Source organism: Myotis daubentonii, chromosome X (genome assembly GCF_963259705.1).
Source record: "Myotis daubentonii chromosome X, mMyoDau2.1, whole genome shotgun sequence".
NCBI lineage: Eukaryota > Metazoa > Chordata > Mammalia > Chiroptera > Vespertilionidae > Myotis > Myotis daubentonii.
The window spans coordinates 19,093,767-19,108,917 of NC_081861.1; the positions used below are offsets into that span (position 1 = coordinate 19,093,767).

At 35.9% G+C, this 15,151-nt stretch overlaps 1 pseudogene; it reads right to left on the reverse strand.

Moving 5' to 3' along the window:
* Window positions 1-2,972, reverse strand: part of LOC132224535 (neurofilament light polypeptide-like) — a 124,933-nt pseudogene extending 121,961 nt beyond the window's left edge.
* Window positions 2,973-15,151: the final 12,179 nt, after the last annotated feature.

Below are 15,151 nucleotides of genomic sequence, written 5' to 3' on the forward strand. Positions count from 1 at the left end.
AGACTAATGTGATAAGATCTCTGCCATCAGGAAATTCTGTTTTAGAGGAGAGATAGCTTTCTTGGACAAGTGAATATGGTACCTTACCATATAACACTAGAAGTAGATACAGTTGAATGAACAAGCTTGTAAGAACAGATTCTTGTGGATGTCAGGGTAATGTTAGGAGAGAGATTGCGTTTGAGCTATCGCTGTGTCTTAAAGGATGTGTATGAATTTGCCAGGCTGAGGACAGTTAGAAAGGGGAACGAAGGCTATTAAATCAGAAAGTAATGTATAAGGATTCCTACACTAAAACCTAGAAAGAGCCCTAGATGTTCTCTTGAAAAGCCTGGTATCCATATATTGCAGATGTGATGTGTGCAAATTGGAAAAGAAATGTGACCTGCACCATCTCACAAAGTGGCCACTGGCTCTCAACTAAATATTCTTGCCCATTAGTCCATACTGCCTCTGTTGTGCAAAAATAGAAAATGTCATGACATTTAGAATTTCTGGAAAACTCCATTCCCAACCTCATCCCACTTTACTTGTAGGGATCCTCGCATTTTTAATCCAGACTAATGAACAGCTTCAGCACCATCCTCTGATACACCGGTCTATTTAGCATAATGGAATAGTGAGATACACAGGGACAGGCACATAGGGTGTTTACTTCCCAGCCATTTCTCCAACTGTGTGCCCATCACTCTCAGATCCCTGCAGAAAACTAACTCCTTAAAGTTACTCACTCTGATTTAAATATCTAATCATTTAGGACATGTAGGACCTTTTAAAATGCAAAATATATAAAGCATAGCAAAAGAGATATCAGGCAAAACCATGATATCAGGAATACACCCAGATATGCAGAATTATTACCATTTATTTATCATATTAATGAAACAATATTAAAACCAGCAGTAATAAAAATCATTTATGTGAAAGTTTCTACTTAAAATATGGAAAAGCTGACATATAGTGTGTCCTAATATATATCTTGAATAAATCAATAATGATGCTTAGTACAATGATTTAGGGACTAGAAAAACTAATTTTTACTGAAGTTCTGCCTTTACCATCAGTAGTACCCTAAATAAACTCTAAAATCTCAATTTTTTCATCAGCATAATAATATATAAATATCTATGTAGGGTGAGTGTAAAAATTAAATAGAGTAATGCAAGTGGAAACATGTTTTAAAACTATGAAATGTTATCCTGATATAAGGTATTAATGTTATTCAGATTCATTTTTAAAAAGTGTACTTAGATTTTTTAAGTGCTAATTTCCTTATGTGTGATCTATTTTAATTTTATTTCCAATTCTTAAATATTGCTGTATTAAATGCAAGTGCATTTTTCAAAGTGCCCTGGTTAATATCTACAGATATATTTTAAAATATAATTATGTAAAATAGAAGTTTACATAAGTCCATGGGACAATAAATAAATGAATTTTGTTACTTATGCAATCATCGCAAAAATATGTTTTTGTGGGCTTGATTGGACTGACTACACAATGTAACATGATTGATTTGCATTTATGTTGCTTCTATTTTTTATTCATCTAAAAACACATTCAGTTATTAGAGAAAAACTGAAAGATAATATTTCATACATGGAACTTCACAATATGCAAAGGACTTTCACATTCACTATTTATCCCCCCAAATCACCTTTTATATTAGAAAAAATATATACAACATGAATTTTCTTGGTACTGTTACTTCTCTTTTACAGATGAGAACAATGATGCTGTGAGAGGTGAGGTGATTTTCTTATCTGATGTTCTTTCTCCTATACTACAGCTCTCTTTCAATAGTACAGCTTGAATTAATATCCAGTAGCATATAAAAATGAGGACTGTGTTCCCTACCCAATGTCTCAGCTGCCCTACTTTTCCGAAGTTAGGGATTCAGCAATCTCTTAAGAAGAGACCTGACCATCAAGCACAGATAAATTCATTTCTGAGGTTATATGTAAAGCATGTTTCAAATATGAGAGCACATTTGGTTAATATTTCTTATATGAGTCTAAACAAACATCTAAAATAGTTTTTAACAAGTGATACTTTAATGCAACCTATAGTATTTTTTATTATATTCAACAGCCCCTATACATATGATACCAAATGCATGTAATTAACAAGTATTAAAAGATTCTTATAATAAGGTACGCAAAGCTGATTAACCATTTCTTAGTGATTCGTGTGTTTATTCAACCTCTTTCCTCCTTAAATCAAGTCAGTTTTAACAACAGTCTCCTTGAGCATGTTTTTTGCTTTTAATGGAAAATAATAAACCTTAATGGATTCTCTTCCATCTCACAACACTACAGATCCTCATATTATAAATATATGAAACCTGTAATTTCCCCCCAAAGCCTGCTATTTCTATTCAATATTTTAAGCTTTAACAGTAGGCTGCTTTAAAGAGGTTCTATTCTACAAGGAGCTCTTGGCTTTAGCATAATATGCTGTGAAGGCTTACCATAATTGAGACAAAATTATCTATATAATAAAAGCATATGCCCTAACTGGTTTTGCTCAGTGGGTAGAGCATCAGCCTGCGGACTAAGGGGTCCCAGGTTTGATTGCGGGCAAGGGCATGTACCTTGGTTGTGGTCACATCCCCAATGGGGGGTGTGCAGGAGGCAGCTAATCGATGTCTCTCTCTCATTGATGTTTCTAACTCTCTATCCCTCTCCCTTCCTCTCTGTAAAAAAATCAATAAAAATATATTTTTTTAAAAAAAAGCCTAAATGGCCCTTATGGTGGAAAGACCAGAATGACCAGTCACTATGATGCACATTGACCACCAGGGGGCAGACGCTCATTGCAGGAGGTGCTCCCTGGTGGTCAGTGCACTCCCACAAGGGGAGCGCCACTCACCTTAAGCCCAGCTTCCATGGTGGGAGCCTTTCCCGACTCTGGGGCAGTACTACCAAGCGGCAGCAGCAGGCGCAGTGGGCTGGGATGAGCACGAGCAGCATGGTGCCCGGCCAGATTTGGGCTCTTCCCTGGCCGCCTGCTGCTTGGCACACTGCTATATGCCCCAAGAGGTCCTGGACTGCGAGAGGGATGTACGACTGCTGGCTTAGGCCTGATCCCAGTGCCATGCTCTGTAGAAGGCAGTCAGTCTGAACAACTCAGTGACTCAGGGAAGTGCAGGAAACTCAGGGTGAGCCTGCCTTTGTGCTTGTCTCACCCACTCGATGATGTTCACAGGACAAACAATGGTGGCCCAGCCCATGCACATGCAGCAGCTGCTGAAGCTCAAGCAGCAGGCTGTGCAGCAGCAGAAGGCCATCCAGCCACAAACTGGCAGTTGGACATCCCCCAAGGGGTTCCAGACTGCAAGAGGGCTCAGGCTGGGCTGAGGAAACCACCCCCGCCCCCCCCCCACCCCGCCTCAAGTGCACAAATTTTGTACGGGCCTCTAGTACATAAATAAAAGAAGTGAACAAAGTATAATCTTTAAGGGAGTGGATATAGTGTTTTTTTTGTTAAATTAGTATTAATTCTCTAAGATTCAAATGCAAATACATCTCTCTTATTGGCTTAATAGAGCTCAATTTATTATAAAACTCTAATATGAAGAATAGATCCAATATGGGGTCTGTGAGGAGGGTACTGGGGAGCAGCCTTTGCCCTGATCCCAACAAACCTAAATGCTATGGGCCAGAAGAAGAAGTGTGCAGGGCACTTTGAGAGACTTTGGTACAGCCTATAGAGTATCAAGGAGGCCAGTACCTGTACAACAATTTGTATGCATGGTAAGAATTCAGCCTCACAGTCATCCACCCTGATGGTTGATCCCAGACATGGATAGTCCAACAATAATCAAGACCGAGTTGCAACAGGATGGCCCACATAATTCACACAAGGAACATTCCTAGAGCATCCAGCTCAGAAGAATATTGAGACTGTGCCACTGGTCCCACAGGACACCTACTACATAATGCCACTTATGAAAACTGGGAGTCATAGCAGACCTATCTAGTGCATGGAAGCAAACACAAAGAGATAGCCAAAATTGGGAAACAAAGAAACAAGCCCCAAATGAAAGAATAAGAGGAAATTCCTGCAAAAGAGTTAAATGAAATGAAGGCAAGCAATTTTAAGATATAGAGTTCAAAGTAAATGTTATAAGGTTGACAAGGAACTTATTGAGAATTACAATGAACTTAGTGCAAACTTCAACACCATAAAAAAGTATATAGAAAACATGGACAAGAACCAGTTGAAAGGTAAGAATAGCATATCTGATATCAAGAAAGAATAAAACTCTATTGGATGAAACAGAGGATCTAATCAGTGATTTGAAAGATAAGGAAGAAAAAAACACCCAATTATAGCAAGAGGGAAAAAAAGAATTAAAAAGCAGTAGGATAGTTTAAGGGAACTTTGGGACAATGTAAAATGTAATGACATCTGCATCATAGTGGTACTAGAAGGAGAGGGAGTGAGCAAGGAAAAAAAACAAACAAACTAGTTTGAAGAAAGAATGACAGAAAACTTCCCTAATCTGGTGAAGGAAAAAGTCTCATGTCACACAAATGCAGGAAGCACCCAGAATCCCAATGAGGATGAACCCAGAGATCCACACTAAGACACTTCATAATTTAAATGGCAAATGTTACAAACAAAGAAAGAATCTCAAAGGCAGCATGAGATAGAAAGTTACCTACAAAGGAGTTCCCATTAAACTATCAGCTGAGTTCTCAACTGAAACACTTAAAATTAGAAGAGATTGGCATAAAGTACACAAGGATCTGAATCCAACACTACTCTATCCAGCAAGGCTATCACTTAAAATTTAAGGTGAAATAAAGAGCTTCCAAGACAAATAAAAAGTCTAAACAAATACATTACCACAAAACCAGCATCACAAGAAATGTTAAAGGGACTGCTTTAAGAAGAAGAAATAGGGAGAGAGGGAGGAACATAGGTATAAAGAAACAATGGTAATAATTAAGTATCTATCAATAGTAACCTTATTTTAAATGGGTTAAATGCTCCAATCAAAAGACATATGGTAGCTGAATGGATAAGAAAACGCAGCCCATTATGTTGCCTACCAGCAACATACATCAGAACAAAATATTCACATGGACTGAAAGGGAAGCAATGGGGAAAATATTTACTGGAAACTGGGGGAAAAAGCTGAGATAATAATAATCATATCTGACAAAATAGACTTAAAAATAAAGGCCATAACAAGAGAAAAAGAAGTTCACTACATAATATTAAAGAGATAGATCAAACAAGAAAATATAACCCTTGTAAACATATATGCAACCAATATAGAAGCACTTAAATATATATAAAAAGACTTGGTGGACTTTAAGGGAGAGATTTACAGCAATACAGTTATATAGTAGGGGACTTTAACACTGCACTGACATCAGTGGATAGATATTCCATACCAAAAAAAAAAAAATCAACAAGGAAACTGTGATCTTAAAAATACACTAGATCAGATATATTTAATTTATACTTACAGGACATTTCATCCCAAAGCAGCAGAATGTACATTCTTCTCAAGTGCACATGGAGCACTCTCAAAGACAGACTACATGTTAAGACATAAAATATGTCTTAAGAAATTCAAGAAAATTGAAATCATATCAAGCATCCTCTGGGATCACCATGGCATGGTAAAAGAAATCAACTACAATTGTTAAAGTACCTCAAAAACATTCAAACACATGGAAGCTAAATAGCAGGTTATTAAACAATGAATGACTATACAATGAAATCAAGAAATAAATAATAATAATAAAACTTCCTGGAAAAAAAGGAAAACAAAGATACAACAACTCAAAATCTATGGGACACAGCAAAAACAGACATGAGAGGGAAGTTCGTAGCATTACACCTACCTCAAGAAATAAGAAAAGCTCAAATAAACAACCTAAACCTACAACTAAAATAAATAGAAAGAGATGAACAAGAAGAGCCCAGAGTAAATAGAAGGAAGGAAATGATAAAGATCAGAGTGTAAATAAATGACATAGAAACTAAAAAAACAAAACAAAACAAAACAATACAAAAGATCAATGAAACCCGGAGCTGGTTCTTTGAAAACATAAACAAGACTGATGAACATTTAGGCAGACTCAAGAAACAGAGAGGAAACAATTAAAATCAGAAATGTAAGAGCTAAAAATAACAACTGATGTCACAAAAATACAAAGGATTGTAAGAAAATGCTATGCACAATTATATGCCAATGAATTGGACAACCCGGGTGAAATGAACAAATTCCTGGAAATATAGTCTTCCATACCTCACTCAGGAAGAATCAGAAAACCTAAATAGGCTGATAATAACTAATGAAATTGAAGCAGTATTAAAAAAAAAAAAAAACAGCCTCCCAACAAACAAGAGTCCTGGACCAGATGGCTTTACAAGTGAATTTTACCAAACATTCAAAGAAGAATTAACACATATCCTTCTCAAACTATTTTAAAAAATTTAAGAGGAAAGAAGGCTTCCAAGATTGTTTTACGAGGCAAGCATTATCCTCATTCCAAAACCAGATAAAGATACTATAAAGCAAATTACAGGCCAATATTCCTGATGAACATAGATGCTAAAATCCGCAAAAAAAAAAAAAATAGTGAATCAGATTCAGCAATACATTAAAAAGATCATACACTATGACCAAGTGGAATTTATTCTGGGGATGCAAGATTGGTACAATATTTGCAAATCAATAAGTGTGATAAACCATGTAAACAAAATGAAGGTAAAATATACATGATCATATCAATCCATGAAGAAAAAGCATTCAACAAATTCCAGTACCATTTTGATAAAAACTCTTAGCAAAGTGGAAATAGAGAGATGAGATCTCAACATAATAAAAACCATATATGGCAAGCCTATTTCCAACATCTTACTCAATGGGCAAAAACTAAAAACATTTCTCTTAAGATCAGGAACAAGACAGGGATATTTGCTTTCATCATTCTTATTCAACATAGTACTGGAGGTCCTAGCTACAGTGAACAGACAAGAATAAAAACTAAAAGTCATCCGAATTGGAAAGGAGGAAGTAAAACCATCATTATTCACAGATGACATGATATTATACACAGAAAACCCTAAAGACTCCTCCAAAAAGCTGGTAGATTTAATAAATGAATTCAGAAAAGTCACAGGATACAAAATTAACATCCATAAACCAATGGCATTTTTATACACCAATAATGAATTCTCAGAAAGAGAAACCAAAAAACAATCCCATTTACCATTGCAAAAAAAAAAAAAAAATGAGATACCTAGGAATAAACTTAACCAAGAAGGTAAACTAACCTCTATTCAGAAAACTATAGGACATTGATTAAAGAAATAGAAGGTACAAGCAAGTGGAAGCACGTACCAGGTTCATGGATTAGAAGAATTGACATCATTAAATGTTCATACTATCCAAAGCAACCTATAGTTTCCGTGCAATCCCTATTAAAATACCAATGGTGTATTTCACAGATCTAGAACAAGTATTCTAAAAATTTATGTGGAACCACAAAAGACCTCAAATAGCCTCAGCAATCATGAGAAAGAAAAACAAAGTTGGAAGAATCACAATACCAGATATCAAACTGTACTACTTTTTTTGGTTATTACATTACAAATATAATCAAAACAGGCATATAGAAAGACAAATAGAAATACTATATAATTTCACCTGTATGTGAAATCTAAAGAAAAAAATAAATGAATAAATAAAACAGAAATAAATTTATAAATACAGAGAACATTTTTACTATTGCCAAAGGGGAGGGGTTTTGCGGGACTGGGTAAAAAGGGTGAAGAGGCCAAGCATGTGGCTCAGTGGTTGAGCATTGACATATGAACCAGGAGGTCATGGTTCGATTCCCTGTCAGAGCACATGCCCGAGTTGTGGGCTCAATCCCGAGTGTGGGGCGTGCAGGAGTAGCTGATCAATGATTCTCTCTCTCTCCCTCTCCCTTCCTCTCTGAAATTAATAAAAACATACTTGAAAAAGAAGAAGGGATTAAGAAGCACAGTTGATTTTATAAAATAGTCACAGGGATATAAAGTATAGCACAAAGAATATAGTCAATGATATTTTAATAACTATGCATGGTACCATATGGGTACTAAATTTATCGGGATAATTACTTCATTTTAATTAAATATCTAATCACTAGGTTGTGCACCTGAAAATAATATAATATTGTAGGTCAACTTTATAACTGATGAACAAAATAGATCCAGAGACATAGAAGCATGGAACAAACTGGTGAATCTCAGAGGGAAGGTGGGAGTAGGGGGCCTTGGGGGAAGAAATTTTGGGGGGAGCACAGGAGACTTGGTTAAAAGGTCTGTAAGAAGGTAATTCCAAAAAGGAAATTCAATGAAGGTGGCCCACCCCTGTTTATCAGAATGCCCCTAATTGTTCCTTGACCTTTCCAAACAAGCCTGTATATGTGCAGATCCTCAGGTGTTTACAGGGATCTTTATGCTTAATCTTTAGGTGTCCTTGCTTAAAGGACACTGCAGACACAGGATTACCTACCCTACTGATTGTATCTAAAAGATAAACTTTATCTCAAACTTCTGTTATAATAAAAGCCTAAAGAGGCAGGTGATTTAGGCTGACTGGTTCCTTTTGCCAGGCAGTCCCTTAGCCCTCTCTTTCACAGCAATCCTGTGTCAGAGTAATCATTCATCCATCACTCAGAGTCTGCTGGTCAGCCCTGGCAGATGTTAAGCAAAAAAATATATGCATATATACATAATCCATGGACACAGACAATAGTGTGATGAAGGCATGGGTGGGGTGGAACAGGTGCAGGGTGCAGGGGGGTCAATGGAAAAAATGTGGATGGACATCTACAATACTTTCAACAATAAAGATAAATTTAAAAAATAAAGATTTCAAAAAAGCTGGATTGAATTTTCCAATGAAATAATATGAACTGGATTTTGTTTTTGTGTTTGTTAAGTGGGATAATTGCTTTGATAATTCTATCAAATTCTTGTGTAGAAATTAGTCTGTTGCTATTTTCTATCAATTTTGTGGTCAGGTTTGGCAAGCTACTTTTTTGTAGAAATTGTGTATTTCATTCAAGTTTTCACATTTATTAGCATAGAGTTTGAAATTTTTTATTTTGGTTTTAATTTTATATCTTCATATGATTATTTCCTTATTATCATTTACTATTTCAAATATTTGTGCTTTTTTCTACTGATTAGGTTAGGTTAAAATTTGCCTATTTTACTTGATTTTAGTCAAAGAATCATAATTAAGGATTATTTATTAGTTCTATTGCTATTTTTCTAATTTATTTCTGCTTTTATTTTATTAATACCTTCTCCTGCTTTTCTTTCTTTTTATTTGTTATTTTAAATATATTTTCCCTTTTTATTAACTTTATTGGGATGACACTGCTTAACAAAATTTTATAGGTTTCAGGTGCACAATTCTGTAGCACATCATCTGTATACTGTATTGTCTGTTCACTACTCCAAGTCAAGTTTCCATCCATCACCATTTGTTCCCCTTATAACCTCCTCCATCTCCCACACCTCCCTTCCTTTGGCAATCACCACACTGGTGTCTGTGTCTGCTGGGGTCCAACCCCAGCAGGTCCAGGGGTCCCCAAAGGTGTGGACGGAGTTGGCGAAGAAGGAATGACACAGAGATAGCGTTCAGTTGATCAGCAGCCTAGCCAGGATCTCTAGCCAGGATCTCCAGCCAAGTTCTGTTCAGGATCTCCAGCCAGGTTGTGTAGCCATGTTCCCTCGCTAGGTTCTCCAGCCAGGTTCTGTCCAGGTTCTCCAGCCAGGTTCAGTCACCAGGTTCTAGTCAGGTTCTCTTGCCAATTTCTGTAATCAGGTTCAGTCCAGGATCTATTGCCATGTTCTCTCGCTAGGTTCTGTCTCTAGGTTCTGAGGCCAGTTTCTGTCCAGGATCTTTTGCCTTGTTCTCTCCAGCGAAGTTCTTCTGTCTCTAGAGAACGTTCTGTGTAGGTTCTGTGCCTAGGTTCTGTCTCTCTTGGTTCTGTCTTCTAAGTTCTGTGTCTTGCTGTCTTGTTACATCTGTATTTATACCAGTTGATTCAATCCTATCAATCTCTATTACAAAGGTTAGGGCATTTCTTATCTCCATTCCAGGGAGTAAAGATTATGTAGCTTAAGCATGATTGTTCGTAGTTAAAGTGATTAATTACCCGCCTGGCACTTAGTTGAGGGGTTTTATTCCCTCCCTAACTTCAGGGGAAAATCCCTACCTGGGGAAGCAACCTTTCTCAGAGAGGAGACCTTGGTTAAAACACATAGTGCCAAGAAGGTGAGCAAACATATTAAGAACAGTATGCCATATATGCCAGGTCCTTTGAAACAGCAAGGATGGACCGGCTCCTGGCATGTGTCCATGAGTTTTTCTTTTTTATTCAATTACCCCTTTTCTCTTGTTTATTTTATCATTCCTTATCTAATTGATTCTAGATGCCTGTTTCAGTTTTCTTTTATTCTTTATTTTTTCTGATATACATTAAGGTTATAGATTTTTCTCTAATCACAGCCTTACCTATACCCTACAGGTTCTGATATTAATTTTCATTGCAATTGATTTCTGTGAGTTCTGAAATTTTAATGTATTTTGCTTCTTACCTAAGAGTTTCTTAAAATTATTGTTTTTTTCTAATTTTGAGACATTAGGTTCATTTTATTTTCTGTAATCAGAGAATATCATATATCTTTATTTATGTATTTTAGAATTAAAGAGATTTAATTTATAACATCATATACTCTTTATTTATTTAACCTTTTTATTGTTAAATTATACTTGACATACAAGATTATATTAGTTCCAAATATACAACCTCAGGATCAGAAATTTGTATCACTTACAAAGTGACCACCTTGATAAATCTAGTACCCTCTGACACCACAGAGTTATTATATTATTTACTATATTCCCTAAGCTGTACTTTACATCCCCATGATTATTTGTAACTAGAAACGTGTACCTCTCAATCTCTTCACCTTTTTCAACCATCTCCCCAACTCCTTTCCCATCCAGAAACTCTCAAAATATTCTTTATATCTATGAGTCTGCTTCTATTCTGCTTGTTTACTTATTTTGTGTGTTTCTTTATTTTTTACTTTTTAATATTATCAAATCATATTATAAATTATTTATTATTTTTTAAATTTTATTTTATTTTATTGTTTAAGGTATTACAAATAGTAGTACATATGTCTCTCTTTTTTCCCCCCACTGACCTCCCCCCAGCCTTCCCTAACCCCTGGCACTTGCCCTCGTCCCCTCACCCCAAGTGTCTTGTGTCTATTGGTTGCGCTTGTATGGGTGCATACAAGTCCTTCGGTTGATCTCTTACCGCGCCCCCCCCCCCAACCCTCCCCTATCTTCCCGCTGTAGTTTGACAGTCTGTTCAATGCCTCTTTGCCTCTATTTTAGTTCAACAGTTTATAATGGTCTCTATTATCCATAAATGAGTGAGATCATGTAATATTTATCTTTCACTGACTGGCTTATTTCACCTAGCATAATGCTCTCCAGATCCATCCATGCTGTTGCAAATGATAAGAATTCCTTATTTTTTACAGCAGCATAGTATTCCATTGTGTAGATGTGCCACTGTTTTCTAATCCATTCATCTGCTGATGGGCATTTAGGCTATTTCCAAATCTTAGCTATGGTAAATTGTGCTGCTATGAACATAGGGGTGCATACATCCTTTCTGATTGGTGTTTCTGTTTTCTTGGGATATATTCCTAGAAGTGGTATTACTAGGTCAAATGGCAGTTTCATTTTTAACTTTTTGAGGAAACGCCATACTGTTATCCCAGTGGCTGCACCAGTCTGCATTCCCACCAGCAGTGCACAAGGGTTCCTTTTCCTCCACATCCTCTCTAGCATTTGTCATTTGTTGATTTATTGATGATAGCCATTCTGACAGGTGTGCGATGGTACCTCATTGTTGTTTTGATTTGCATCTCTTGGATAATTAGTGACTTTGAGCATGTTTTCATATGCCTCTTGGCTTTCTGAATGTCTTCTTTCAAAAAGCATCTATTTCGGTCCTGTGCCCATTTTTTGATTGGATTGTTTATCTTCCTTTTGTTAAGTTGTATGAGTTCCTTGTAAATGTTGGAGATTAAACCCTTATCAGAGATAACATTGGCAAATATGTTCTCCCATGCAGTGGGCTTTCTTGTTGTTTTGTTAATGGCTTTTTTTGTTGTGCAGAAGCTTTTTATTTTGATGTAGTCCCATTTCTTCATTTTCTCTTTAGTTTCCATTGCCCTAGGAGCTGTATAGGTAAAGATATTGCTATGACATATGTCTGCTATTTTGTTGCCTATGGCTTCTAAGATTTTTATGGTTTCCCCTCTTATGTTTAAGTCCTTTATCCATTTTGAGTTTATTTTTGTGTATGGTGTAAGTTGGTGGTCTAGTTTCATTTTTTTTTTGCAAGTATCTGTCCAGTTTTCCCAACACCATTTATTGAAGAGACTTCTTGTCTCCATTATATGCTCATGCCTCCTTTGTCAAATATTAATTGAGCATACTGGCTTGTGTCAATCTCTAGGTTCTCTGTTCTGTTCCACTGGTCTATATGTCTGTTCTTGTTCCAGTACCAGGCAGTTTTGAGAACAGTGGCTTTGTAGTATAGCTTGATATCTGGTATCGTGATCCCTCCAACATTGTTCTTCTTTCTTAAGATTGCTGCAGCTATTCGGGGTATTTTTTTTTTTTTATTCCAGATGAATTTTTGGAGAATTTGTTCTAGGTCTCTGAAATATGCTGTTGGTATTTTAATAGGGATTGCAATGAACTTATATATTGCTTTGGGTACTATGGAAATTTTAATGATGTTGATTCTACCAATTCATGGACATGGTATATTTTTCCATTAGTTCATGTCTTCCTTTATCTCTTTTTTTATCCTGAAGTATTCTGAATACAGGTCCTTTGTCTCCTTTGTTAAGTTTATTCCTAAGTATCTTAATTTTTTGTTGCAATGGTAAATGGGATTGCTTTTTAAATTTTTCTTTCTGTGAGTTCATTATTGGTGTATAGAAAATCCATAGGCTTCTGGGTGTTGATTTTGTATCCTGCTACATTGCCAAATTCATTTATTAAGTCTAGTAGTTTTTTGATGGAGTCTTTGGGGGTTTTCTATGTATAATATCATGACATCTGTGAATAAGGACAGTTTTACTTCTTTTCCAATTTGGATGCCTTTTATTTCTTCTTCTTGTCCAATCGCAATGACTAATACTTGCAGTACTATGTCGAAGAGGAGTGGGAAGAGTCGGCACCCCTGTCTTGTTCCTGTTCTTAGGGAAAATGGTTTTAGTTTTTTCCCATTGAGTATGATATTGGCTGTGGGTTTATCATATATGGCTTTTATTATGTTGAGGTACAATCCTTCTATTCCAACCTTGCTGAGAGTTTTTATCAAGAAAGGGTGTTGAATTTTGTCAAATTCCTTTTCTGCATCAATGGATATGATGATATGGTTTTATCTTTCAGTTTGTTTATGTGGTGTATCACATTTATTGATTTGTGGATATTGTACCATCCTTGCATCCCCAGGATAAATCCCACTTGGTCATGCTGTATGATCTTTCTAATGTATTGCTTGATTTGATTTGCTAGAATTTTGTCGAGGATTTTGGCATCTATGTTTATGAGGGATATTGGCCTATAATTCTCTTTCATTGTATTGTTTTTATCTCATTTTTGGATTAGGGTAATGCTGACTTCCTAGAAAGAGCTTGGAAGTGCTCCTTCCTCTTAAAATTTTTTAAATAGTCTGAGGAATATAGGTTTTATTTCTTCTTTGAATGTTTCATAAAACTCCCATGTGAAGCCTTCTGATCCAGGGCTTTTATTTGTTGGAAGTTGTTTTATTACAGCTTCAATTTTCTCCATAGTTATTAGCCTATTCAGGTTTTTTTATTCCTCCTGGTTGAGTTTTGGAAAGTCATATTTTTTTAGGAATATGTCCATTTATTCTAGGTTGACCAGTTTGTTGGAGTAGAGTTGCTCATATTATTATTGGGTTTTTTTTTGTTTGTTTTTTTTACCATTCTTCATATTTTGTGGGGTCTGTTGTTATTTCACCTCTTCATTTCTGATTTTGTTTATTTGGGTCCTCTCTCTTTGCTTCTTGGTGAGCATGGCTAGAGGTTCATCAATCTTGTTTATCCTTTCAAAGAACCAGCTCTTGGTTTCATTGATCTTTTTTTTGCCTCTATGTTGTTTATTTCCACTCTGATCTTTATTATTTCTTTCCTTCTGATCACACTAGGCTTTTCTTGTTGCTCTCTTTCTAATTCTTCAAGTTGCAGAGTTAGATGGTTTATTATCAGTTTTTCTTGTTTTTTGAGGCGTGTAATGCTATGAACTTCCCTCTCAGGACTGCTTTCACTGTGTCCCAAAGATCTTAGATTGTTGTGTTTTCATTGTCGTTTGTTTCCAGGATGTGTTTTATTTCTTCATTGATCTCTTTGGTAACCCACTCATTGTTTAATAGTATGTTATTCAGCCTCCAAGTGTTTGAATTTTTGTGATTGTTTTTACTGTATTTGATTTCTAATTTTAAGCCATTGTGATCTGAGAAGATGCTTGGTATGATTTCAATCCTCTTGAATTTGGAAAGACTTTGCCTGTGACCCAGTATGTGGTCTATCTTTGAAAATGTCCCATGTGCGCTTGAAAAGAATGCATATTCTGTAGTTTGGGGGTGGAATGTTCTAAAAATGTCAATTAACTCCATCTGATCTAGTGACTCATTTAAGATTGATGTTTCTTTGCTAATTTTTTGTCTAGAGGATTTATCCATTGATGTTAATGGGTTATTAAAGTCTCCTACAATGATTGTGTTGCTGTCAATCTCTCCTCTGATATCTTCCAGAAGTTTTTTAATGTGTTTGGGTGCTCCTGCATTGGGTGCATAAATGTTACCAGAGTTATATCCTCTTGTTGTATCAATCCCTTTAGAATTATGAAATGGCCTTTATTGTCTCTTGTATGGTCTACACTTTGAGGTCTATTGTGTCAGATATATGTATTGCTACCCCAGCTTTTTTTTTTTTCATTTCCATTTGCCTGATAGATATTTTTCCATCCCTTTACTTTCAGTCTGTGTGAGTCCCT